The 25831-nt window shown below is 36.7% G+C and overlaps 1 long non-coding RNA gene and 2 pseudogenes across 1 annotated transcript in view; 1 reads left to right on the forward strand and 2 right to left on the reverse strand.

The window, feature by feature from the left end:
- Positions 1–25831, reverse strand: part of LOC134756860 (uncharacterized) — a 206803-nt gene that overhangs the window by 90999 nt on the left and 89973 nt on the right. The gene's annotated exons all lie outside the window — the stretch shown is intronic.
- On the reverse strand, positions 637–2098 carry LOC101129207 (RNA-binding motif protein, X chromosome-like; annotated as a pseudogene).
- LOC101129583 (uncharacterized protein C2orf27A-like) lies at positions 2036–20415 on the forward strand (annotated as a pseudogene).

Consider the following 25831-nt stretch of genomic DNA (forward strand, 5'->3'; position numbering starts at 1 on the left):
GCTTAAATGTAATTCCTAAATGGGGACTAGGTTGTCTCCAGAAAGCAAATGACTTACATAATACTGGGCTTGTTTAAATGTTGTGAGTTCTAAGGGGGTAAATAGTTATTTCTCACATATTTCTTTTTTCTTTTTTTTGGGGTTTTTGGCCAAACTTTTTATTTAGTATTCTGTAGTTGTTTAACACACACTTAAATGGTCTTATTGGGGGAGGGGAAAAGGGAGGTTCTTGCAGATTCCCAAGGAAATGTCAGAAAGGCAAAATGGCCAGCATTATCCATTTGCTTTTTTGGGTTTACTGGGTGAATAGCACTTTCCTTACAAAGGCATGTGATTTCAGGTTTTTCATACTGAGAACATTGAGATTTCAGTTGGAAGACACCCTGAAATCTTATGAGTAGCATACCCCAACCACCCTCTAATAGCTAGCTTGTTTGTATAGGCAGAATGATTCATCTCTCCGTTTTAGATGGCTAGATGTTTTGTGGAAGATCTTAGAATTGCCTGCCTCATTTACTGGGAAAAATCAGATAGGAAGTGGCCTTTAGGGATACTTTTACTTGGAAATTTACAACTCCAGTACAAGTCTTAACACATTTCACGTTTGCTTGTTGAAAAGCAATGCAAAAGTCAAAATAAAATTAAACATGTTTTACTTTTTTCCTCACAAGAACATAAAAATTATGGAGGGGAACTTAACAGGGAATTTTAAAAAAGTAACACAACTTTTCCTTTTAGTAGTCCTTGGGTAGTTATGATAGAATAGCTTCCACTTTTTGTTTCTTTGAACTGGGATTTTGGTCCAAAGTTTTGTTTGTTTCTAGTATCTGCTTCTGCCTCCCCCTCTATCAGATCGGCTTCCTCCACAGCCACCACCGCTTGGTGCTCTGCACTTGAACTGCTGTAGGAATCACGTGGAGGAGGGTATCCTCTTTCCATAGAAGGGGTAAGCCCTCTTTCTTGTCTGCCAACCCGATCACGACCACTTGAGTAGAGATCACTTCGGCTGCTTGAGTAACTGTCTCGACTTCGACCATATCCGTCACGTGAGCTGCTATAATCATCACAGCGACTGCTTCCACCATAAGATGGTGGGGGCCCTCGTGTAGGTGGAGCACTACGTGAGTTACCATAACTCTCATATGAATCTCTGTAGGAACCTCCACCTGGATGATCTGAATAGTCACGATCACGACCATATCTATCTCTATCGCTATAGCCTCTTTATGGATAGTCAACACATGAACTGGAATGACCATAATCACGGTAAGTATAATCTCGTGGTGGTGGTGCATAAGCTCTAGTATCATGAGAACTTGGGTAATCTCTGCTTGAATAGCTGTCTTTAGTAGAATACCCATCATCTCTTGGGGACAAATAATCATCTCTACAAGAGGGCAGCAGTTCCCTTCGAGGTGGACTTCCGTAACTATCTCCTCCACGTGATACAGGAGCTCTTCCTCCCATTCCACTGCTACTGCGAACTGGTCTTGAAGGTGCAGATCTCTTAGAAGGAGGACTCCCACTTCTTGGTGGTGGTCCTCTTTTTACTGGATGTGGTCCCCTGGAAGAACTCATGTTAAAATTCATGGAATATCCACCGTCATCCATGTGTCCTCCCCGTGAGAGAGGTCCCCTTGTTCCTCCACTTCCTCCTTTTCCACCTCTAAGACCTCTTGGAGGGCCTCTACTTCTTGGAGGTGGAGGCGGTCCACGTCTGCCACTTTCAAATGATGGTTTGGTGGCTTGTTCCACCTCGACGGCTTTTCCATCTAATGACTTTCCATTCATGTCTCTGGCTGCATCCTTAGCGTCTGCTGGGCTTTCAAAGGTGACAAAAGCAAATCTTCTTGATTTGTTGGTTTCATGGTCTTTCATCAAGAGTACTTCCACTATTCATCCATATTTGCCAAATACTGCTTCAAGAGCTTTCTCATTTGTTTCCGTGTTAAGCCCACCAGTGAAGGGCTTTCCTGGGCAATCTGCTTCAACCACTTTTTTTTTTTTTTTTTGCCGGTGAGTCGGAGGGGTGACAATGGGTTCAAACTCCAACGAGCTCGCCGATAGGGGCTTCCTAACAGCTCAGCACCAGTGGCGGCTGCCGGGTAAGAGGACCGAACCGTGAAGCTGCTAGCACTACTGCACAATGAGGTCTCACATATTTCTTAAAAGTGTCAAGAAATAATTTGACCAAATAAAGCCTAGAAATGTTTATTGAGGTGGCAGGACCATTTACTTTGGGTCAATGGTTCATCAGGTTTTCTCGTTTTGTGTGTGTGTGAGGGAGAGAGAGCTCCTTTTTGAGTATTTTTATGTCCTGAAAAAGTGCATAAAATGCATCATATACTTATAAGAGTCTTCCTTCAGAAATTTCCAAATCTGTATCATTATAGTTACAGGCCTTTCCAGTGGCAAATGTTGCTTTATTGGGTTTATGAACTGAGCATAAATTAGCTCCCTGGCATGTTTATGAGCCATGACACTCAAGGGGATTGGTGCCCCTATAAAAGATACTTGAGGGAACTTCCTTGCCCCTTTTTGCCCTTTCACCATGTGAGGACACAGCAACAAGGTGCCATCTTGGAAGCAGAAAACAAGACCTCACCAGAAACCAAATCTGCTGGATCCTTGATCTTGGACTTCCCAACCTCTAGAACTGTAAGCAAAAAAAAAAATCAGTAGTTTATTAATCACCCAGTCTAAGACATTTGTTATGGCAACCTAAATGGACTAAGGCAACATGTAAGGTAACACAATAACAGGTTTGATATGTTACATTTATAGTCCCAATTTTTAATCATACTGCATTAAACTCTAAGTCAGCCATAGTTGCAAAAGGCACACGAGTATGACATTGAATAATTCTTCAGTTCATTCAGAAAAAAATAATTGAGATTGAAATTTATGTGAATTGACCAGGAAGTTGCATCAAAATTATCAAACAAATCAAAAATCTTAATTACTAGAGTCTTTATATCTCAAAAAAATGTTTTTTCAATTAAAAATATTTCAGAATTTCAAAGTTAATGCCATCTTTCGCATTCTGCAGCTATTATTCCTTCATTCCAAGTATTCCAATTTTTTTCTGTAGTTTTTACTGCTTAAAAGTGTGAGTTATCAAATATTTTAATTCCTCCCCCAAAATTCTGATAATTACTAAATGTTCTTCCCATTGACATAATTTATGTCTGTCTCTCTTGATTATGGGCCTCTGTGAATTCATAATCAATAGAACATGGTAAAAGTAGGTTATTTCAATTTCTCAGTATCTTCTATTTCTGATATATAGGTACAATAACTGTTGAAGCTATTAATTACAATGTAAGTAGTCTTAATCCCCTTGGAGTATCATGCTGTGGGGGAAAGTTAAGCTAGCTACATGGACAAGTCATGTAGAGAGATGCTTGTCCAGCACTCAACCATTGTGTCATGTCAGCTAAGACATGAAAGCATATGTAAGTGTCTCCATAGTTTCCCGTCCATATTCTAAGTAACAGATTCTGGCTTAAATAAATATTTACTGTTGTTTTAAGTCACCACGTGTTTTGTCTCTTATAAAACAATCAATACTGGAACCAAATTTGGTGCTTGCAATTGGTGCAGTACCATAAAAAATTCTAAAACACTGGCTTCAGACAATTTATATCATTTCCTGCTTTGGGCTATCATGAATAAAGTGGTGTAGGAAGTAGGATTCTGAAATACCTCCCTGTACAATATCCCCACCCATATTTCAGGGACTGTGATTATGATGAGATATTATCCTCAAGGTTTTGAAAGACTACATGGTAAAAGGAATTTAACACATATAATTAAAGTTACTAATCAGTTGATCTGGAGTTAACTAAAAGGAAGATTGTCTGGCTTTGCCTTATGTAGTCACATGTGCCCCCCCCCCCCTTTTTTTCTTTAACTTCTGGGATACATGTGCTGAACTTACAGGTTTGTTACATAGGTATACATGTGCCATGGTGGTTTGCTACACCTATCAATCAGTCATCTAGGTTTTAAGCCCCACATGCACTAGGTATTGGTTCTAATGCTCTCATTCCCCTTCTCCCAACCCCCTGACAGTCCTCGGTGTGTGATATTCCCCTCCCTGTGTCCATATGTTCTCACTGTTCAACTCCCACTTATGAATGAGAACATGCGGTGTTTGGTTTTCTGTTCCTGTATTAGTTAGCTGAGGATGATGGTTTCTAGCTTCATCTACGTCCTTGCAAAGGACATGAACTCATGCTTTTTTATGGCTGCATAGTATTCCATGGTGCATATGTGCCACATTTTCTTTATCCAGTCTATCATTGATGGGCATTTGGGTTGGTGCCAAGTCTTTTTTTTTTTTTTTTTTTTTTTTTGAGACGGAGTCTCACTCTGTCACCCAGGCTGGAGTGCAGTGGCGTGATCTCGGCTCACTGCAAGCTCCGCCTCCCGGGTTCACGCCATTCTCCTGCCTCAGCCTCCCGCGTAGCTGGGACTACAGGCGCCTGCCACCACGCCCGGCTAATTTTTTGTATTTTTTAGTAGAGACGGGGTTTCACTGTGTTAGCCAGGATGGTCTTGATCTCCTGACCTCGTGATCCGCCTGCCTCGGCCTCCCAAAGTGCTGGGATTACAGGCGTGAGCCACCACGCCCGGCCGGTGCCAAGTCTTTGCTATTGTAAGTAGTGCTGCAGTAAACATATGTGTGTGTTTGCATGTGTCTTTTTTTTTTCTTTTTTTGAGACAGTCTCACTTTCTCACCCAGGCTGGGATGCAGTGGCAAGATCTCGGCTCACTGCAAGCTCCACCTCTCGGGTTCATGCCATTCTCCTGCCTCAGCCTCCCGAGTAGCTGGGATTACAGGTGCCCGCCACCATGCCCAGCTAATTTTTTTTTTTAATTTTTAATAGATACGGGGCTTCATCATGTTAGCCAGGATGGTGTTGATCTCCTGACCTCGTGATCCGCCCGCCTTGGCCTTCCAAACTGCTGGGATTACAACCGTGAGCCACCGCACCCAGCTGCATGTGTCTTTATAGTAGAATCATTTATAATCCTTCGGGTATATACCCAGTAATGAGATTGTGGGGTCAAATGGTATTTCTGCTTCTAGATCATCACTGGACAGTAGAGAAATGCAAATCAAAACCACAATGAGATACCATCTCATGCCAGTTAGAATGGTGATCATTAAAAAGGCTGGAAACAACAGATGCTGGTGAGGATGTGGATAAATAGGAATGCTTTTACACTGTTGGTGTGAGTGTAAATTACTTCAACCGTTGTGGAAGACAGTGTGGCGATTCCTCAAGACCCCTTTAAATTATAGAGTTTCCTCTATCTGATACCAGGGGAGAAAGTCACAGAGTTTCAATGGACTGGAAGGATTTGTCACACTATTAAGGCTTGAAGATGGACAGTTTTATATGCAGAGTGAAGAACAATCTCTAGATGAAAGACTCTGAGATAATAGCCAGCAAGAAAACTGAGGAGGGTGTGCCTCTCTCTTATAACCACACAGAAATGAAGACTACCAACAACCTGAATGAAACTGGAAGTAGATTTTTTTCCTAGGTATTTCACAAAGTAAACTGTTATGGAATAGACTTTGATTTAAGCCTTGTGAGACACTAAGGAGAAAACATAATCAAACCTATTTGGACTTCTGACTTACCGAACTGTGAGATAATTCATGGGTGTTGTTTTAAGCTGCTCATTTTGAGATGATTTTTTTTTCACAGCAAGACAAAACTAATATAAATTGTGTGCAAATTATTGGATGTGTCTGTTTGTAAAAATATGTTTTCTTTTCTCTTGGGTAAATAACTAGGAGTAGAATGACTATATGATTAGCTAGGACTATGTTTAGCTTCATGAAACAACGCCAAAATGTTTTCCAAAGTTATTGAATCATTTTACTTTTCTACTACAAATGTGGGAATGAGTTAGAGCTCCACATTCTTGACAAAACTTTGGATTATATATTTTTTTTAGCCATTCTAGCTGGTAAGCAAGTTATCTCATTCCTACTTTAGTTTGAATGTCTCTGATAACTAATAATGTTAAGAATCTTTCTATGTGTTTATTGGTTATATATTCTTTTGTAAATAAATGTTCAAAATATTTTGTCCATTTTTAGTTGATTTTTTTCTGTATTGATTTTTTGAGTTATTTATACCATCATGTATTCTGGAAAAAATGTCATGGTAAGATACATGTGTGTGTGTGTGTGTTTATGTGTGTCTATGTGTGATTCCCATCAAACATATATATGTTTGTGTATGTAAATGTGTGTGTGTTTCCCCATCAGGTAGCTTACATCTTCATTTGTTTAAATATGCTTTTGAAAATCAAAAGTTTTAATTTTTATAAAGCCTTGTTTATAATTTTTAAAATTTTTGTGCATATTTTCTGTGTCTTCACTATAAATTTTTTCCCACTTATATTCCCTGAAGGCATTATTTGAGAAGAACTTTTAATAACCGTTTTGTAGCAATATTGTTATACCCCTTTTACTTCACATGGCTTTGAATCTACAAGGTCATATTTTGGAGGAAAGTCATGATTGAAGAACAAGATGTTAGTATTTAACATATTTAAGTAATCAGTAAATTATTTCAAATAGTTATTTTCTTATTTCTAATTAAATGTAACCTTTTCAAAATAGAACATTATTGCTGAGATAATATTCTCTGAATCAAATTAAAGTAAATTCAAATTAGCTTGCAAAATAATCACAATTTCAAGATCGTAGTAACATACTAGTAAAAAAAAGATAATTTTATCTTATTTTTGATCACTATCCTTATTTTTATTTTAAAAAGTGTTGAATAATTAGGGTTGAGAATTGTTCAACTTCACTTTTATTCTTTTCACTGTAACTTCCCTCAAACCACATTGGTTATGCAATTTATACACTCCTCCACCCAAAAAACCCTCAAACACCTCTGATTGCCAATATAAAGGGAACTAAACGTGCTCATTTGAGACTCACTTAAATGATGTTATCATTGTAGCTGCCAGGTTCAGGATCACCAGGTTATAGATTTAAATTTTGGCTACCCCCTAAAACATTTTAACTCACATTGCATTACCTGTATTCCTTGCATTGGCCATTGTGGATAGAAGAAGCCAAATGACTACGCTTCAGGCTAATTTACCCTGGCTTAAGATACATTAAATAATCTTCCATGTTTAATTTTTTAATAATTGCAGCTGTTCCTTATTTTCTTTTTAGTCTTCCCCTCTTTCTCTGCCTTCTCTAGCTTTAACTGAGCATTTTATTCATGATTTCATTTTCTCTTCTCTTTCATCATATCAATTATACATTTTAAAAATTTAGTAAATGCCCCAGATTTACTAAATTGCTTCAGTAATATAGAGTTACAACTAACCTAAGTCCACTTCCAAATAACACCATACCACTTCAGAAGTAATGCAGGTAACTTATAACAGTATATTCTTGATTTTTCTTCTCACTTGTTATAACATTATTGCCATTCATTTCACTTATCCATGTGCTATAATTACTCAATATATTCTGGGTAGTATTAATTTAAAAATCTTTTATGTATTAGTTGATAGTACAGGTATTTCTTCTAGAGTCAATGTCCCTCAGATTTTGTTTTCTGAGGGTCTTCTCCACTTTTATAAATAATTTTGCTGTATGCAGAATTCTAAGTTGATGTTTTCTTTCTTTCAATGCTTTAAATATTTCACTCCATTCTCTTCATGCTTTCATGGTTTCTGACAATAAATCCAGTGGAATTCTCAGCCTTGATACTCTATAGATGGCTGTTTTCCTCCCCTGTTGGCTCTACTCAAGATTTTTTCTTTAAATTTGGTTTTCTGCAGTTGACTATGATAAATCTGGTTGTGGATGTTTTAAGTTCTGTTGTGAGCTCTCTCTAAACTTCCTGAATTTATTATTTGGTACCTCTATTAATATTTTAAAAATATTTGCCATAGTTACATCAAATATGTTGTCTGCCTATTTTTCCCTTACTTGTCATTCTGGCATTCCCATTACATGAGGATAATTAGGCTTTTAATGTGAGTTTTCGTCTTAATATGATTAGGAGTTGTTTCACATTGGGAAATAGAACCTTTACAATGAAGTCCTAAGGGTGGGTTTCAACTCAATATGACTGGTGTCTTTGTAATAAAAGGTTAGAACACAGACAGGCATAACAGGAAAACCACGTGAAGAAATTGGAAGATGGTCATCGAGAAGCCAAGCAGAGAGACACTCAGAAGAAAGCAGTTCTGTGGATACCTTGACATCTAGTCTCCAGACCTGTGAGAAAATATATTTCTGTTTTTTTACGTCCCCTGCTTGGTGATACTTTTTAATAGAAACTTTGGTAAACTAATACAGTAACTATTTTAAAATACACCCAGAATATTCTCCGTAAACTGACTGGCCTTCTATAGGAAATTATGTTACCAGAGCTGTAAAAATAAAACACAAAAATAAAAATGCAAGCAGAATTCACACACACACGCACATACACAAACACACACACAAACTATGAAAGCTCTATAGCAAACACATTCTGGAATAATTAGAGCCTCCTCCTGAGAGAGAAGTAGGTTGACTGGCCCCCAGATGTAGATCTTCTTTCTTCATATAATCCTTGTAAGCCTCTAAAGTCCAGTGTCATTTTGATATCAGCACGTGGCTTGCTGGAGTATGTTCTAAAAAGAGCAGCCAAATCGAATTTGCGTGTTTGCATGTGCTTAATCAGCCCATTTGCTTTGCTGCTGTTTGAGCATCTATAGAATGCCCCATCTTGACAAGTTTCCCTTGCCCCTTTAATTTTTTTTTTGTCTTTCTTTACCTTTCAGCTATAAAGCATTCAAATTCACGTAGGGTTTGTTTGTTTTTCTTTCAGGGATAGAACTGTGGAAAGGCCTGGTTTCTTGTTCTCTGCATGCTAGCAGCATGGCAAGCTGGGAATTTCCTATTGCAGTAATTCACCTCTCTTTTAAATTACCTATTTGTTGTAGACCTTTGTTGGCTGATACACACCTTTGCTGACACCATCTTAGTATCTGGAACAGACTTCTTTGAGGTGCCCTCACTATTGTGGCAAAGTAATGCTTGTGGCCGCCCACTCAGGGAAAAGAAAACACAATGACAATTTTAACCTATTTTACTTGACAGTCTTGATGTAACTTATTTTATTTTATTATATTATTTTTATTTTTTTATTATTATTATACTTTAAGTTCTAGGGTACATGTGCACAACATGCAGGTTGTTACATATGTATACATGTGCCATGTTGGTGTGCTGCACCCATTAACTCGTCATTTACATTAGGTATATCTCCTAAGGCTATCCCTCCCCCCTCCCCCAACCCATGACAGGCCCAGGTGTGTGATGTTCCCCTTCCTGTGTCCAAGTGTTCTCATTGTTCAATTCCCACCTATGAGTGAGAATAAGTGGTGTTTGGTTTTTTGTCCTTGCGATAGTTTGCTGAGAATGATGGTTTCCAGCTTCATCCATGTCCCTACAAAGGACATGAACTCATCATTTTTTATGGCTGCATAGTATTCCATGGTATGTATGTGCCACATTTTCTTAATCCAGTTTATCATTGTTGGACATTTGGGTTGGTTCCAAGTCTTTGCCATTGTGAATAGTGCCACAATAAACATACGTGTCCATGCATCTTTATAGCAGCATGATTTATAATCCTTTGGGTATATACCCAGTAATGGGATGGCTGGGTCAAACAGTATTTGTAGTTCTAGATCCCTGAGGAATCACCATACTGTCTTCCACAATGGTTGAACAACTTTACAGTCCCACCAACAGTGTAAAAGTGTTCCTATTTCTCCACATCCTCTCCAGCACCTGTTGTTTCCTGACTTTTTAATGATTGCCATTCTAACTGGTGTGAGATGGTATCTCATTGTGGTTTTGATTTGCATTTCTCTGATGGCCAGTGATGATGAGCATTTTTTCATGTGTCTTTTGGCTGCCTAAATGTCTTCTTTTGAGAAGTGTCTGTTCATATCCTTCGCCCACTTTTTGATGGAGTTGTTTGATTTTTTCTTGTAAATGTGTTTTGAGTTCTTTGTAGATTCTGGATATTAGCCCTTTGTCAGATGAGTAGGTTGCAAAAATTTTCTCCCATTTTGTAGGTTGCCTGTTCACTCTGATGGTAGTTTCTTTTGCTGTGCAGAAGCTCTTGAGTTTAATTAGATCCCATTTGTCACTTTTGGCTTTTGTTGCCATTGCCTTTGGTGTTTTAGACATGAATTCCTTGCCCATGCCTATGTCCTGAATGGTACTGTCTAGGTTTTCTTCTAGGGTTTTTATGGTTTTAGGTCTAACATAAACAGAACCAAAGACAAAAGCACATAGTTGTCTCAATAGATGCAGAAAAGGCCTTTGACAAAATTCAACAACCCTTCATGCTAAAAACTCTCAATAAATTAGGTACTGATAGGACGTATCTCAAAATGATAAGAGCTATTTATGACAAACCCACAGCCAATATCATACTGAATGGGCAAAAACTGGAAGCATTCCCTTTGAAAACTGGCACAAGACAGGGATGCCCTCTCTCACCACTCCTATTCAACATAGTGTTGGAAGTTCTGGCCAGGGCAGTCAGGCAGGAGAAAGAAATAAAGGGTATTCAATTAGGAAAAGAAGAAGTCAAATTGTCCCTGTTTGCAGATGACATGACTGTATATTTAGAAAACCCCATCATCTCAGCCCAAAATCTCCTTAAGCTGATAAGCAACTTCAGCAAAGTCTCAGGATACAAAATCAATGTACAAGAATCACAAGCATTCTTATACACCAATAACAGACAAACAGAGAGCCAAATCATGAGTGAACTCCCATTCACAATTGCTTCAAAGAAAATAAAATACCTAGGAATCCAACTTACAAGGGATGTGAAGGACCTCTTCAAGGAGAACTACAAACCACTGCTCAACGAAATAAAAGAGGACACAAACAAATGGAAGAACATTCCATGCTCATGGATAGGAAGAATCAATATTGTGACAATGGCCATACTGTCCAAGGTAATTTATAGATTCAATGCCATCCGTATCAAGCTACCAATGACTTTCTTCACAGAATTGGAAAAAACTACTTTAAAGTTCAAAAAAAGAGCCCGCATTGCCAAGTCAATCCTGACCCAAAAGAACAAAGCTGGAGGCATCACGCTACCTGACTTCAAACTATACTGCAAGGCTACAGTAACCAAACCAGCATGGTCCTGGTACCAAAACAGAGATATAGACCAATGGAACAGAACAGAGCCTTCAGAAATAATAGCACACATCTACCACCATCTAATCTTTGACAAACCTGACAAAAACAAGCAATGGGGAAAGGATTCCCTATTTAATAAATGGTGCTGGGAAAACTGGCTAGCCATATGTAGAAAGCTAAAACTGGATCCCTTCCTCACACCTTATACAAAAATTAATTCAAGATGAATTAAAGACTTAAATATTAGATGTAACTTATACTAAAAGAAAAAAAAGAAAAATTTTAAACAAAAGTTCAGTTAGAATTTCTTCAGGTAACTGGGGGGCACCATGATGGTAGACAAATGTAAATGCCTTAGGAAATATATCAAAAAGGGCATCATGCACAATATTGTTGATGTAATTTGAAAAATCATGAAAATATTTCCATGAGATGTGAAAGCACTAGGTATATTCAACAACAACAACAACAACAACAACAACAAATTAAGACACATAGCCAGTCACAAAATCTCAATAAACCAATGCATTGTCTTTTTAGTCAGCTATTTATAGGCTATTTACAGCCATGCTTCCATCTACTTTGGCTTACTTTCTAGGCACAGAAATTAGTAGGGCAATGATGGAAATCTGAGGAAGAACATTGTATGTGTCTGTTTTTTTCCACAAGGAAGATGAAACTTCTGTTTTTTAAGCCTCAGCTGATGGATGGGTAGTTCATTTTATTCCTGATTTGACTTCAGTAGATTTGTGGATAATTTATATGACTTCAATGAATGGATTGACATTTCATATTACTTAGATCAAGGATGTAAGACCTACATGAAATTGGATACTGACCTTGCCTTGGGTGGTTACATGCCCACACTTCTCTGTTTCTGATGAAAAAATAATAAAAATAAATCTTGGTAATCCTGTGGAAGAATTGCTTGGGGAAAACAAACACCATCATGGTTTATCCCAGTTTAGAGTGGCAGACCTTAATTTATTGCAAATCAATGCATATAACCCTAATAGATTAGTATAGGGCTGAAAGAGTTTGAATCACTTTTTAAATATTCTATGATATGTATTGACAAAATGCTCCCCATTTATGTCAACAAATGTCTTGGGATGATGTTGCAGACTTCACTTTCCATATGGCCCAACTAGATGGGTCAATTTTTGCATGTCCCATCCAGAGATATCACTGGAAAACTACGATCTAACATTAATCAGAGCCACTGGATATATTTAATGAATGCCCAAGGACCAAAGGTGGACTGAATAAGGTCTGGAGTCTTATTAACTGCATTTTTAGTAACTTAGGAGATCTAACTGCAAATCTGAGTTAGCACAAGAGAAACAGAGGCTGATAGCAAGCACTAGGTTCTAAAACCTTGCTCATTTGACAAGGCCAGTTACCAGATGAAGAAGTTTATATTGCTACATAGCTGCTGTGTGATGATAATGTTAATGGCCTCAATTTTTACCCTTTCCTGTGTAGATATTCTTTATCATTATAGATAAATTTCCAGAGTTCTGCTTTTCTGACTTTGTACTGAGCCATGTAACTCTCTTTGTACAAAGGGATAATTGTAAATATTATACTATAAGAAACTTTTTCACCTGTCCATTCGCTCTTCCTGAATTTTTCCATCTCTAAAAGAAGATGATGTCCAAACTAGGCTGATGAAAGAAGAGAAATGTGTGGTTTAATTACCTCTATTGTCCTCGACAACAACAAGTAAAATGACATTTTGGTAGTGGAATACAGCAATGACTAGAAAAGTTACCCAGCCAAACGAAGATAAATTGTCTACCTGCAGGTTCATGAGCTAAACAAAAGCATATAATTTTAAGCCACTGAAATGGGAGTGGTTTCTTATGCAACACTGTGTGCAGAGTATTAAATGTGTGGGTTGCCTCTCAATTGAAATATTGGTCACTGTGCATGCAGACTATCTATATCTAACTTAAAGTGTGTTACATTGGGAACTTTGGACATTATACTTCTTTCAACTACTCTACTTTTAAGTTTACTCCTAAAAAACTTTGTTTATATTTGCAATTTCTGTGGCATTTCCCTCTACTTGAGATATCACCATACCCCTATTTGATATCATTTGATTTTGTGTGGGAGAGACATTATAAATAATAATCAGTGACTTTATAGAAGATTAGAACAATAACAAAGAATTTTTGGGACAATAAACCATAAATTTACTTACAATCTCACCAACCGGAAAATAAATGTATTGTTATTCTATTGTTTAATCTTTGTCTTTTTATGCAGAGATAAGGATATATTAATGACAAATTTTATTAATTTTGCTTAAAACATTTATTTATTAATTCAAGAAATCTATATTGAGGACCTACTATGTACCAGGCATTGCTGGATATACTGAATTCAAATGAAACCATCTAAACAACTGTATAACAGATTTTACTTAGATTAGATTTTTTGTCTAATATGATTTCATAGGGAGTTTTTCAGTTTTAGAAACACCTTATTCATATACAATTTTCACGTTTACATTATTTATTTATATGTGTATATATCATACTTTTCAACCAAACATTAACTGTGAATGACATATTTGTATGTCATTTATATATTTAATTTCTATAAATAAAAATCTAAAACATTCCTATATCTTAAGCTATTAGTACCCACAATTTCTCAGTCAGAACTACTTCACTGCTGGTGGACCTGACCAAATTGATCATTAACAGAGTTGGGTGTAAGGGACATGAGTTAATTCAGTGGTTTAACCCAAAGCAACCAGGATTCAGTTCAAGCTGAAATAATTGAGAAGTATTCAGGGTTAATGAAGTGGAGTGAAGGATGATTCTCAAGCCCAAAGAACTTCAAAGAGCAAGTCTGAATATTAGAACCCAAAGGGATCAAGATTGAGATTCAAATAGTAGTGTTGTACTACAGATTCCATCCAGATATTTAGGGCCTTTTTCTATTTCTGCATTGATCAGAACCAGGTCTCAGACATGTGTATACCCAACAAAGAAAACCACCCACATACTAGAGTTCTCCCTTTTCTCTGTTAAAACCACTGTAAAATTCAACTAGGTTGTTTTCCATTTCTATCTTGGTGACTGTTTTGTTGATAAATCTTATCTAAGATTGTTATGACTGTTTATAGCATTAACAATCAAACAGGACCTCTTTAATATAATATTACTTGAACTAAAAGAGTTAATGTGTACTGATTGAGTTTTTTGGCTAAGGGAAGCAAATGCAACATAAGTCAACCCTAAAATAACTACTGGCACTAATGACTAGTTTTTCTACTGGGATGCAGAATATTTTGATTGACATTACAGTCAATTCAATCACAAAATAGCTGTCAGGTGTTTTATGTTCCTGCTCATTCATGTAACCTGTGATATTTTGTTTCCCTGTGGTATTTATGGCAAACAGAGTTGTTAAGCATTTGGTTCCTTATAATCACTGAGAATATTACAATTGGATTTTTGTAATCAGTGGTTAACAAAACCTGTTACAAAACAATTTAAAACATACTTTGCTTGTTTCTGTGCATTAAGATTACCACTTTCTTCTGTATTTTCATTTAAAAGGGATTGAAGAAAAAGCTAATAATATATTTCTCATAGTTTACCTCTGTTGACATTACAAATCCTGCTGTCAGTTTGACAGTAATCCTCCTTACCATGAATGATGCAAGGAACTGTGTATAACAGTAATATATTGCAGTAAGACTTTAATCTCAAATATTAGCCTAAAATGTTTGTTTTGCTGGATGAGTAGGGAAGTTTTAAAAGATGAAAATTAATGTGCTGAGGTCTGAGGTGAAACATAAGGGGTAAGTATGGCCCATAATATTGTGAGAAAGAACAAGGTCAGCCATGTGAATTAACAAGGCAGAGATGTATGATGAGACATTAAACTTGGCAGGGAAACAGACTACCTGAAATCTATGATGGTCAAAGGCAGCACTAGTAGAGACTGCTTTGTGACTGAAGGTCTTAGTAACTGAATTATTGAATCTAAATCAATTCTGAAAATACCAATGCGTCATACTGTGAAATTACTTTCCTAAAGTTATTGCAGGCAAGTTTCTGCTCTGTTAAAATTTAAACATAGCTTCCAGAAAAAGAAATCAGAAATATATATGTGTGTGTGTATATATATATCTCCCAAGTTTAATTCTTTGCCTAAGACACAGCTGGAAATTATAATTCTGGTAGGTTAAGGCCCATTGATACTAAACGCAAATAATTTATGTTATTCCAAGAAATTACAGAATAGTAAAAGCCTATTAACTCCACTTGATTATATATCATTGACAATATTTGTAAATTAACCAATAATGAAATTATTGAGCTGAATGAAAAATATTCAATATTTAATTAATAACTTAGAAGGAAAATAAAGTGATCTATAAAAGTTAGATAAAAAATAAATTGATTCATAAATGTGTTTCAAGAGTGGAGATACAGAAAGTGAGCTGTCATGCTTAATAGTACAAGCATCCTACATTTTTACTGGAAGATAGTACAAGCAATTAATGTCAAACCCCTTGAATCGGCAAACTGCAACAGCTAGTAAAATTCCACTACAGTTAAATTTGAGACTCTGAGAATAAATTTCAAATTATGCATATTCAGAAATCCTAACTTATGCTTATGACACTATGTTTATTATATCAATTATAATGTGTGCATAATTACTCTGCACAATCAACACCATAAGTGACAATCTCCAGTCTACTGTCTTCTCCTGTAATCATAAGCTTATACATAAAAACTTAAGAATATTATCAGTAATTCCTTCTATCATCCAAACCCAACCAGTTATATGACCTTAGGATTTGCTATCATGAGGCAAACATATTATAATCTTCTAAATGACACTTCATTGACAGCAAAGCACTCATACCTTCGAGAACTTTGGCTTCGCTGTTGCTCCATTAAAATTCAAAGCTGTCTTTCAAAAAGATTACTACTTCTCTCATTTCTCATAGAACATAAAAAACATTTATCATTTGTCTACCTTGAATCCAAGAGAATTCTCCAGTTAATCTTTTGATTCTATCTGTTCCTCCTTGCCCTCTCTCCAATGTTTCTACTGGGAAATTTTTATTGCCATTTTACTGAATTATTTGTATAGTATATATCAAGGATATTGATCAGTTTTCCACCCTACATTTGCAATTTAAAAAAATTTTTCAATTTTAATTCTGTTTACAATAATTTTGGTTTCTTTAAAATATTAAGACATCATTTTAAATGTTTGTCATGTCTATTTATACATATTTTTTCATTAATTTTACACCTTAACATCCTTCACCAAAGATTAAATATTCTCAATCTTTTACATTATGTATATATGCAATGACATCTATTTTCACTGAATTGTGGTGCCTCCTTTTATATTATTTAAAGATTGCCCCATATCAAGCACAGTTACTTAAATACAATAAATGGTTAACAAAATTCTTTGGTATTGAAATAAATTGGCTTGCCATTAAAGGTAACAGGAACTGAACAACATACAATTGTTTCTATTAATAATATACACAAATTGCTCATATTAAATTTGGGTTATGTTAGCCAACATTCTTTCAGTATGACAGGTTAAATATAACAGTAAAAATTAAATAAAATGCAAGAGAAAATATATTTTTCCATTTATTAAAAGCTTTAAGTATTCCACTGTATGACAATCATAATTTCTTACATTTTCTAAAAAAAAAATTTACTCTCTTGGTTGAAAGTGGAAATAACTACATATTATGAATATAGAAATAAGAAATAAAAATAATCCAAAATTATATTAACTAGACTAAAAATGGGTTGTGAATCCTCATATTTGCAAACCCGCATTATCTTGGCATTTTGTTCTATACAGCATATCATTGGTTTCCTCTGCATTCCATAGTTATTTAAATCAGAATATATGAGATTGAAAAAAAGTTTATTGAAATTGACTGATCTTACATGATGAAATAATACTTGTCAAATAGTGGAAGACATTTATATCTGTGCTAGAGAGACCACCTGACTCTCATAAGTAATATTTGGTTATTTTCAATGAGCAGAAGAAAAATAATTACCCCTTTGATATGTATTCTAAAAAAGACTTTCTGACCATTTTTTCTGTAGGCTATAAATACATTAATACATTGCTCAGACCAATATGCAGCTGAAACTCTCAGCTATCTCAGCAAATAAAAAATTGAGATTTCACAGATGTCATTTCATCTAATTTTCTAAGGGAATCAGTCCTTATGTACCCAGGGATCACCATGCAAATGATCCATAGAGATGATATTTCTAATACCTTAGAAGTCTGCTACTATAAGGCTTTTTCTCCCTATTAGTCATCTTATTGTCACCACGTCCTAGACTTTTATATTGCCATTAAACTACCACCTCTCCATAATCAATTTCAAACATTCTATTTCCCAAATATCACCTTCTATATTTCCAGCTCACTCTCTCTAGTCTCCCAATTCCAAAAATAATTTAACCGTTTGGGGACATTGACCCATGGATCCAACTATCTTTCACCCAATCATATCTTCACTCAATCAATCATGTTTACTCTTTTACTGTTTTTTACCCAATCAAATCTTCACTTTTCTCCTTCCTCAGTTTGAATTTCATGATCAATCATTATCGCTGCCATTCATACTATCCCAATACCCTAGTTTCTCAATCACTTTATGTTAGGCTTTTAATACAGCCTTATTTAAATACAACATTCTACTTATATCTTGTCTGCCTCTGTGCAAGTGAAAGTGGCTGGAATGATACATTAACTCTACATATTCACAACAATGCTGACTGGTTGGTTTCACTTTAAATGTATGATTCACTAACCACAAGTGGACTCACAATACTTCATTCTATATTTCCCTTGTCTATGTACCCTCCCGGTCTCCTACTAGAATACTGCTTTATCCTCTCTCTACATAGTCAAGTAAATGTAAATAGAAAAGAACTTGTCTAGGTTTTCACTACCATCTCCACCAACAACTTTCACCTAATAATATCTACTACCTTCTCGTCACTACTATAGATACTCAGTGCCTTTACATACGAACAACCCCTAATCATATGCAATTAAGCTAATATCCCCTGAAAACTCAAGAATATCGCGTAGCAATTCTCCTCTGTCTCTTTTATGTACAATTGATTTTTCCTTCTCTATTGAAATATTCCCCAAAGTATGTAATTTTACCCCATTTAAAAATATATATAATATGTGTGTGTATACATACAAACATATATATATATATATATATATAAAATCAGCTATATAATTTGTGTGTTTTTTTTGTTGTTGTTGTTTGTTTGTTTGACACAGGATCTCAGTCTGTCACCCAGGCTGGAGTGCAATGGTGCAATCATGGCTCACTTTAGCCTCAACCTCATGGGCTCCAGCAATGCTCCTACCTCAGAAGGATACCAGTCCTCCAGGCAGACATCAGGTCCCAGGTGGACACTGGACTCAAGGTATACACAAGGCCCCAAATTGACAAGCAGCCCCAGAGGTACACCAAAGCCCTAGGGGTACAACAGGCCCATGCTGAACTCCAGAGTCATGTGGACATCAGGCTGCAGGTAGACACCATGCCTTAAGTAGATAGGTAGGCTCCAGGTGGATATTAGACCCAAGGTAGACACCCAGTCCCCACGTGATTGTCAGGCCCAGGTGAAAACTAAGGCCTTAGGTGAACATCAGGCCTTAATGGACACCCAGGTCCCAGGTTGATATCCAGATCCCAGGTGATCACCAGGTCCCTTGTGGACACCAGGTCTTAGGTTAACAATGGGACCCATTAGGCCATCAGTCCACAACTGGATACCAGTCCCCAGGGACACAAGGCCCCAAGTGAAACAGGCCCAAGGTGGACACCAGGCCCCAGGTGGATACTTAGGCCTGAGGAGGACATCCAGCCCCTGGTGAACATCAGGCAGAGGTGTCCAAGCAGGCTCTGGGTGGACATAACTGTGTACAGGTATGGAATTGACCTGTGGGGAGGGTAAGCAGTCAGCAGCCCAGTGGGGTCCTTAGTAAGTCTTATGGTGGGAAGGGGCCGAGAGGACGGAATCTTTAAGATGCACCCTCACTTCCTTAATGACAGACCTGAATAAAACTTAGAACTCTGGTAACCAGGTACCCATATCCTAGAGCCAGCCCTGTAGCCAGCTCACTTGGGAGATGTTGAGGAGAGCAGGATGTTCTCGATCCACATTTCAAGGGTCCTGCTTCAGGAATGGAAGGAGTGACAGCCTTTTCCAATGATGCCGACGTAGGCTTATTGCTCACCCCAGACGCCTCTGGCCATTTAGCCAAAGGCACCCCCAGGTATTACAGGGCAGCCCAGGGCAGGCCCTACCAGGCCAGGTTTTACCAGTGATCCTATCTGGGCCACATCTGCACATTGTCCTTGTCTGGCTGGAAATTCTGGAGCCCATCGAGGCACAGGCATATGGTGAAGCGGCCTGCAGTCTGGAAGACTTTGTGGGGGTGTTGTTTTTGGGCTGGAATTCCTTTAAATTCAGTGAGGTTGTTTCCACGTTTGGAAATTCCAGTGGAAAATGACTGATGTTGATGACTCTTTCTCCTTTTTCAGCTCCTGCTCCATATGCAGCAATACAGAAAATTCCAGTGCCAGCTGTTGAGCCAGTGCCAGCGCCAGGGGAAGAGCCCCCTCCAGGGACAGCGCTGGAACTAGAGGCAGCTCCAGAGTCTTCCTGCCCCTGACCTGGTACAGCCAAGGACCAGCCCAGGGAGGAGCTGCCTGACATCATGGAACCTGCTGTGGCCACTGGCATTAGCCCTGGAGCTGAAAGCGTGGGTGGAGCTAGAGGTGACAGAGTTGGGGTGGTCAGCGGAGCCCCAGCCAGCAGCTCCCATGCTGCTCCCAGTCCTGGGCACAGTGGGAGCCATGAAAGCAGAGACCAGGGTGTGTAGCCTGGGCTTCTCTACCTCGCTGGAGGGAGGCTTCTGTCATTCAGCAGAGCTGCAGCCCTGTTGCTGCAGGACCTGATCATTCTGCTGGTGCTGGGGGTGTATATATGCTGGCAGGAGGTGATTGAGAGCTGGAAAAGGAGACTGCGAGGAGGGGTTCCAGCAGCTCCTCCTGCTCCCAGAGGCGGCCTCCTCCTCCAGGCATGGAGGTCTGCCTGCAACCGGGCATCTGGGCTGTTTGCCCCTAATCTGCTGCCCGGGACCGGCTCTTCTTAACAGGCGGGCAGGGGTTGAGGGGACCAGGGGGCGGCTCCAAAGTGTACAGGAACCAAAGCTTCCAAACTCAGCACTTGTGCCCCGGGGTCTCTATGCTGCCACCTGCCTTAGGATTTGTTCATAGTATTAGAATTACAAGTTTATAGCCTGGCGTGGTGGCAGGAGCCTGTAGCCCCAGCTACTTGGGAGGCTGAGGCAGGAGAATGGCTTAAACCCGGGAGGCGGAGCTTGCAGTGAGCTGAGATCCTGCCACTGCACACAAGCCTGGGCGACAGAGTGAGACTGCGTCTCAAAAAAAAAAAAAAAAAAGAATTACAAGCTTATACAATGATGTTTAAACAAAGTTTGAGATTTTGAAACTTCATGCTTTCTTTAATTCCTTAGTGTTAGATGGTGTTTTTGAGGCTATCCTGAAAATCTCTGATAGTTGTGTCTTTTTGTTGTGGTTGTTTATGTGATTGAATTACCATCAAATCAACTGTTACTGGAAACCTTTCAGGTATGGCTTTTAGAAAACCCTGACCTACTTTTGCCAGCTTTGACTCTCCGGTTTATTGTGGAAAGAGGGATCATGTAGGCTCACTTCTCCGGCAGATCAATCACCTTTTGCCACCAAGGATTTGGCATCAGAGTTTCCAAAAACTATGTGTACCAGCTGATATGCTGGTACTTTAGCTAATCCGGGTGCCAAAAACAGAATGCCATAGACTAGGTAGCATATAAAATTTATTTCTCACAGTTCTGGAGATGGTAAAATCCAAGGTGAAATGGTCAGCAGATTCTGTGTCTGCTGAGGGGTGGCTTCCTGGTTCCTAGACAGACATGTTTTTACTGTGTCCTCACATGACAGAAGAAATAAGGGAGCTCTCTGTGGTCCCTTTGATAGGAGCACTAATCTCATTCATGAGGTCCCTAAACATATTTTTAAAAAGCTTCAACTTGATCCCTCTTCTCTCTAGAGCCACAAAAACTTTTCTCTTTTTTTCTTCTTAGCAAAACTCCTTCAAATAGATTATATTTGTAACTCATGGTGTCAAATGTTTCTCCTCTTATATTTTCTTCTGTGTATAGTGTTTCTAATGATTTACCAATAACTTCAAATTGTTAAATCCAATGACATTGTTTTGTCTCTCATATCCCTTGACCTATAAATAGTTTTTGTTAGGGCCAACTACTTTTTTTCCCCTTTGACAAACCTGCCCTTCTAGGGCAAGGTCTTGCTCAATTTTCAGTGGCCTCTCTGGCTTCCTATGTACTCCTTACTTTTCAATATTATGATGTTCCAGAACTCAGCCTTCTAGCTCTTCTTTGCTTTATGGCTGTGAGTATGATAATAATCATCAAATTTATTTATCCACTTATATATATCTAGACTTATATACTCAACTGTCAATGTAACATGTCCCTTGTATATTTAATAAACATTTCAAACTTAACTACATAAAAACTAAACTCCAGATATTTTTCTCAACATGTGCTTTTCTCACAGCCTTCTCCATTGTGATATAGGTAACTTCATTTTTTCCAGTTGCTCAGGCCAATGGCCTAGAGTCAATCTTGCAACCTCCTTTGTAATATATTCACATTTGATACTTCAGTAAATCTTGTTACTCTACATTTAAATTACATCTAGAATCTGAGCAGTTTCCACTCCCAGACTGATACAAATTTGAACCAAGCTACTATAGATGTTTGATTGTTTAATTGTTATAGCTTACTGATCGGACAACCTGTTTCTATTTTACTCCCCCGTGAGTTTACTCTTAAAGTTGCAAGTGGATAAATATGTATAATTTTAATTCAGATAATACCACTTGTATAATTCAGCATCCACCTAGAAGACATAAACTGCATAGTAATTTAAATAAAAATAGTTTAAAATAAGTAATTATTTACTCTATCAGAAACTTAGAGTAATGAAGAATTGGCAAATAAGAAGTACAAATAATTATGTATAGGAATAACAAATATAAAGACCAGCCACTGTTCCTACATCTGAGATAAAACACTCAGTGAAGATTGTGCCCCTCTCACCACGGAACTGGGATCCAATTTATTGGAAAGGGCATGTCCACATCTAACTAGATGATGGAGAGTTGCTGAGATTGGAATGTTAAGTGAGGGTAGAAACAATGGTAAAACAGCAATATAATGTAAAATTCCTAAATAGTGCCATTGGAGATAGTGAATAAGTGTGCAGATCTCTGCTGTGATACCTCATTAGAAGGACAAGGTAATGTGGAAATAACTGTTCAGTAATGTTTCATGACACCAAATTGCAGTTCATTGTTTAACTGTGTTAACTGAGCTGGTGTTAATTTCACTAAAATGATTTATTTTATGAAATTGCTTAACTGAGTAAATATATTATCAATGTCTTGTTTTGAAGACTCTGTCTAAATCTTTCCTGCTATTTTTGTTGGTTTTCATGAGTTTGTGATTTTTTTTATTTCCTCAAGAAAAATCAATAGGTAAATTGTGTTATTAGCAAAGATCTAAGCAAAAGACAAAAAATACAAATAAATATGTGTGACTCAATAGAATATAAATATGTGTGTGTGTGTATACACATCTGTATATAGACACATATCTGTGTGAATATATAGGTTTGTGCAAAAGTAACTGTGGTTTTTGTCATTAAAAGTAATGGAACTATGCATATACAGAAATATAGAACTATGCATACATACAAACTATGTATATGTGTATGTATAGAAATGTGTGTGTGTGTGTGTGTGTGTGTGTATATATATATATATATGGCCTGCTTTTATAATATTGGTAATTTTAATAATAGATAGCATAATAAAACCCAGTAGTCTTACTTAAAAGTTACAATTTAGCACAGATTTACATGTTAGCTTTTCCACTCAGTTTCTACCAACAATAGTGCTGTGTACAACTGCATAATATAAAAAAAACAAATGCACGTATTATGACATTCAAGATTCAAAGTAGCATCATGATACGATTTATTTATATTGGGCAAAAAAGAAAGATGCTACTTTCAAAGCTATTTGCAAAACAATTGTTTGTAATAAAAAGTTCAATTTTAAGCGCCAAATTCACTTTTTAAATTGTGAAAAAGCTCATTTATGGAAAACTATGTATTACTGAGGTTTACAACTATGAAAATAAATACCCAAAATCAAGTGTGTGCATTTTTCAGGTGATGGTCAGCATATAATATCTAATCCTTGAAATAAAAAAGTCAACTGCATATAATATATCCTTGTATTGTATATATTAATATCTGTTTTAGATAAAGGTTCTGTCAAATAGGATGTATATATTTATATATATTTGTGTAACATAGATTTTAAAACAATCTAAGGTTTTGAGAATGGGTAAGATTCTAACTGTAAGCAATATTATCAGCCTGTTGAAAACAAAAGTCTAAAATATAATTCAAAAATAGCTAATTTATAACATTTAATTGATATCACAAACAAGAAGTGTTATTTCAAAATATGTCATAGATTGAAAATATTTTTTAAATATTTGAAGATAAAATTTAAAGAAATAATGGGGAATGAAAGACATATTATAAAATCCCGCATATAGTGGATACTTATTTCCCCAAATTTATGGTAAACTATGACATTTTCTTCCAATTTTGCTTATAATTTTCTGTAGTTGCTCGCAATTCTCACCTAATTGTGTTTTGATAGATTTAGACAATTCAATGTTATCTTTTAAAGAAGTAAAGTTGATACAGTTCAAATCTCAGATTTTCAATTTTCTAGCTCCTGCTTTCAGGATATCTCTTTTTCTTTCTGAAACCAATTTTTCTCAGCTCACAAAAAGAACATAGGTAGTAATATATCTTTTGCAGAGCTTTATAAAGGTAATATAGGTAAAGTTAATAAATTCACTTGTCGCATGATAAGCAATTGTGCCTATTACTAATTTTAAAGTTAATTTCAATATGTAACATTTATATCTTTATGTAATGCATGTTATTTTAAACATAAAATTCAAGTTTGCAATTATTCTTGCTCAGAAATCTAAACTAGTGAAAGTCATGTACTCAAAATGCATCATATTGTTATAAAAACATGAAAAAAGACTTGAATTTTGAAACTTTACAGTATATTTTCCCTTGGGTCATCAATCAGTAAGCTAATTAATAAATTCAAATTATTACCTTAACACTTACTGAAACCAGCCGCAAAGCTAAACTATTCTAGCAACTATCAGGCAATAGAATATTATAAGCTGTACCCAGGAGATGAGCTGCATAAAAGTATGCAGTGTGTGCATATTTTTTGTGATTTGTGAGAATACTTTTGTGAAATAAAATTTGTTCATATCTATATGAAGATAGTATTAACTAGATAAAACAATAAAATTTGGACATGTTATACTTTTATCTTTATAAACTCACAAACCAAACACATATAGCAATCAAATAGCTGACGCCTGTAGAATACTTAATATGAACCAAGTCCTATTTTAAATTCCTTACCTGCATAAACTCACATACATTTTACCACAGACCAATGAGTTAGGTATATTAGCATGAGCATTTTGTAAATGAGAAAATTGAGTCAATGAGAGTCTTAAGCAAGTGGCCAAAGCTCACATAGCAGGTAAGTAGCACACACAGTGTCACACCAACGACGACCCTTACACCCACCATCATTACCTATAACACAAGCAAAATGGGAAGTCCTGAAAGAAGTCCTATAATAAAATTTCCTCCTCATTTTCTATTACTTCCACTTCTTCTTTTTATAAATTACTTTAATTCCTCAGGTTTTCAATTAAAGTCATGTCTAATGAGTTGACATTCAAATACTCTTATGTAACTCAGTGTTAAATGAAAAAGCAGACACAATTACAATATGAAGAGATATCTTTAATGAATATATTTAAAAAGTAGTTTCAAAATTCTATTAAGTTTAGTAATTATATCTGACAATACCCTTTATTCACTGTATGTTGTACCAGGGAGCAAAACCTGATAAACGGACAAATAAAATGAGGGTCTTATGGAAAACACTTAAGTACAACTTTGCAGTGAACCTGAAAAAATCTTTTAGACTTATCATATTTCAATTTCCCCAACCACCACACCTCAAAGTCTTTTTAAATTAATATATTATTCAATATAAATATTAGTTATCATTCTGCAGACTGTGGCCACTGCTTCTCCCATCCTCCTTTCCCAAGGACTATGGGGATTGCTATAGGGCTGGTAGGTAGTTTACCGTCCCTTCTATAGGCATAGATTTGGCACTGACATCAAAGCTTCATAACCCCCACCACAGCCAGCTTCCCCTGCCTGTTATCCTAGATCCAGTCTGTTCTTGTTCATTGAGAATCCTGTGTTTCCACTTCAGTGACACCTGAATTTTTTTTTTTATTGTCTTCAAGGAGGTAAGT

The sequence above is a fragment of the Gorilla gorilla genome, chromosome 13 (assembly GCF_029281585.2).
Source record: "Gorilla gorilla gorilla isolate KB3781 chromosome 13, NHGRI_mGorGor1-v2.1_pri, whole genome shotgun sequence".
In the NCBI taxonomy this organism is placed as follows: Eukaryota; Metazoa; Chordata; class Mammalia; order Primates; family Hominidae; genus Gorilla; species Gorilla gorilla.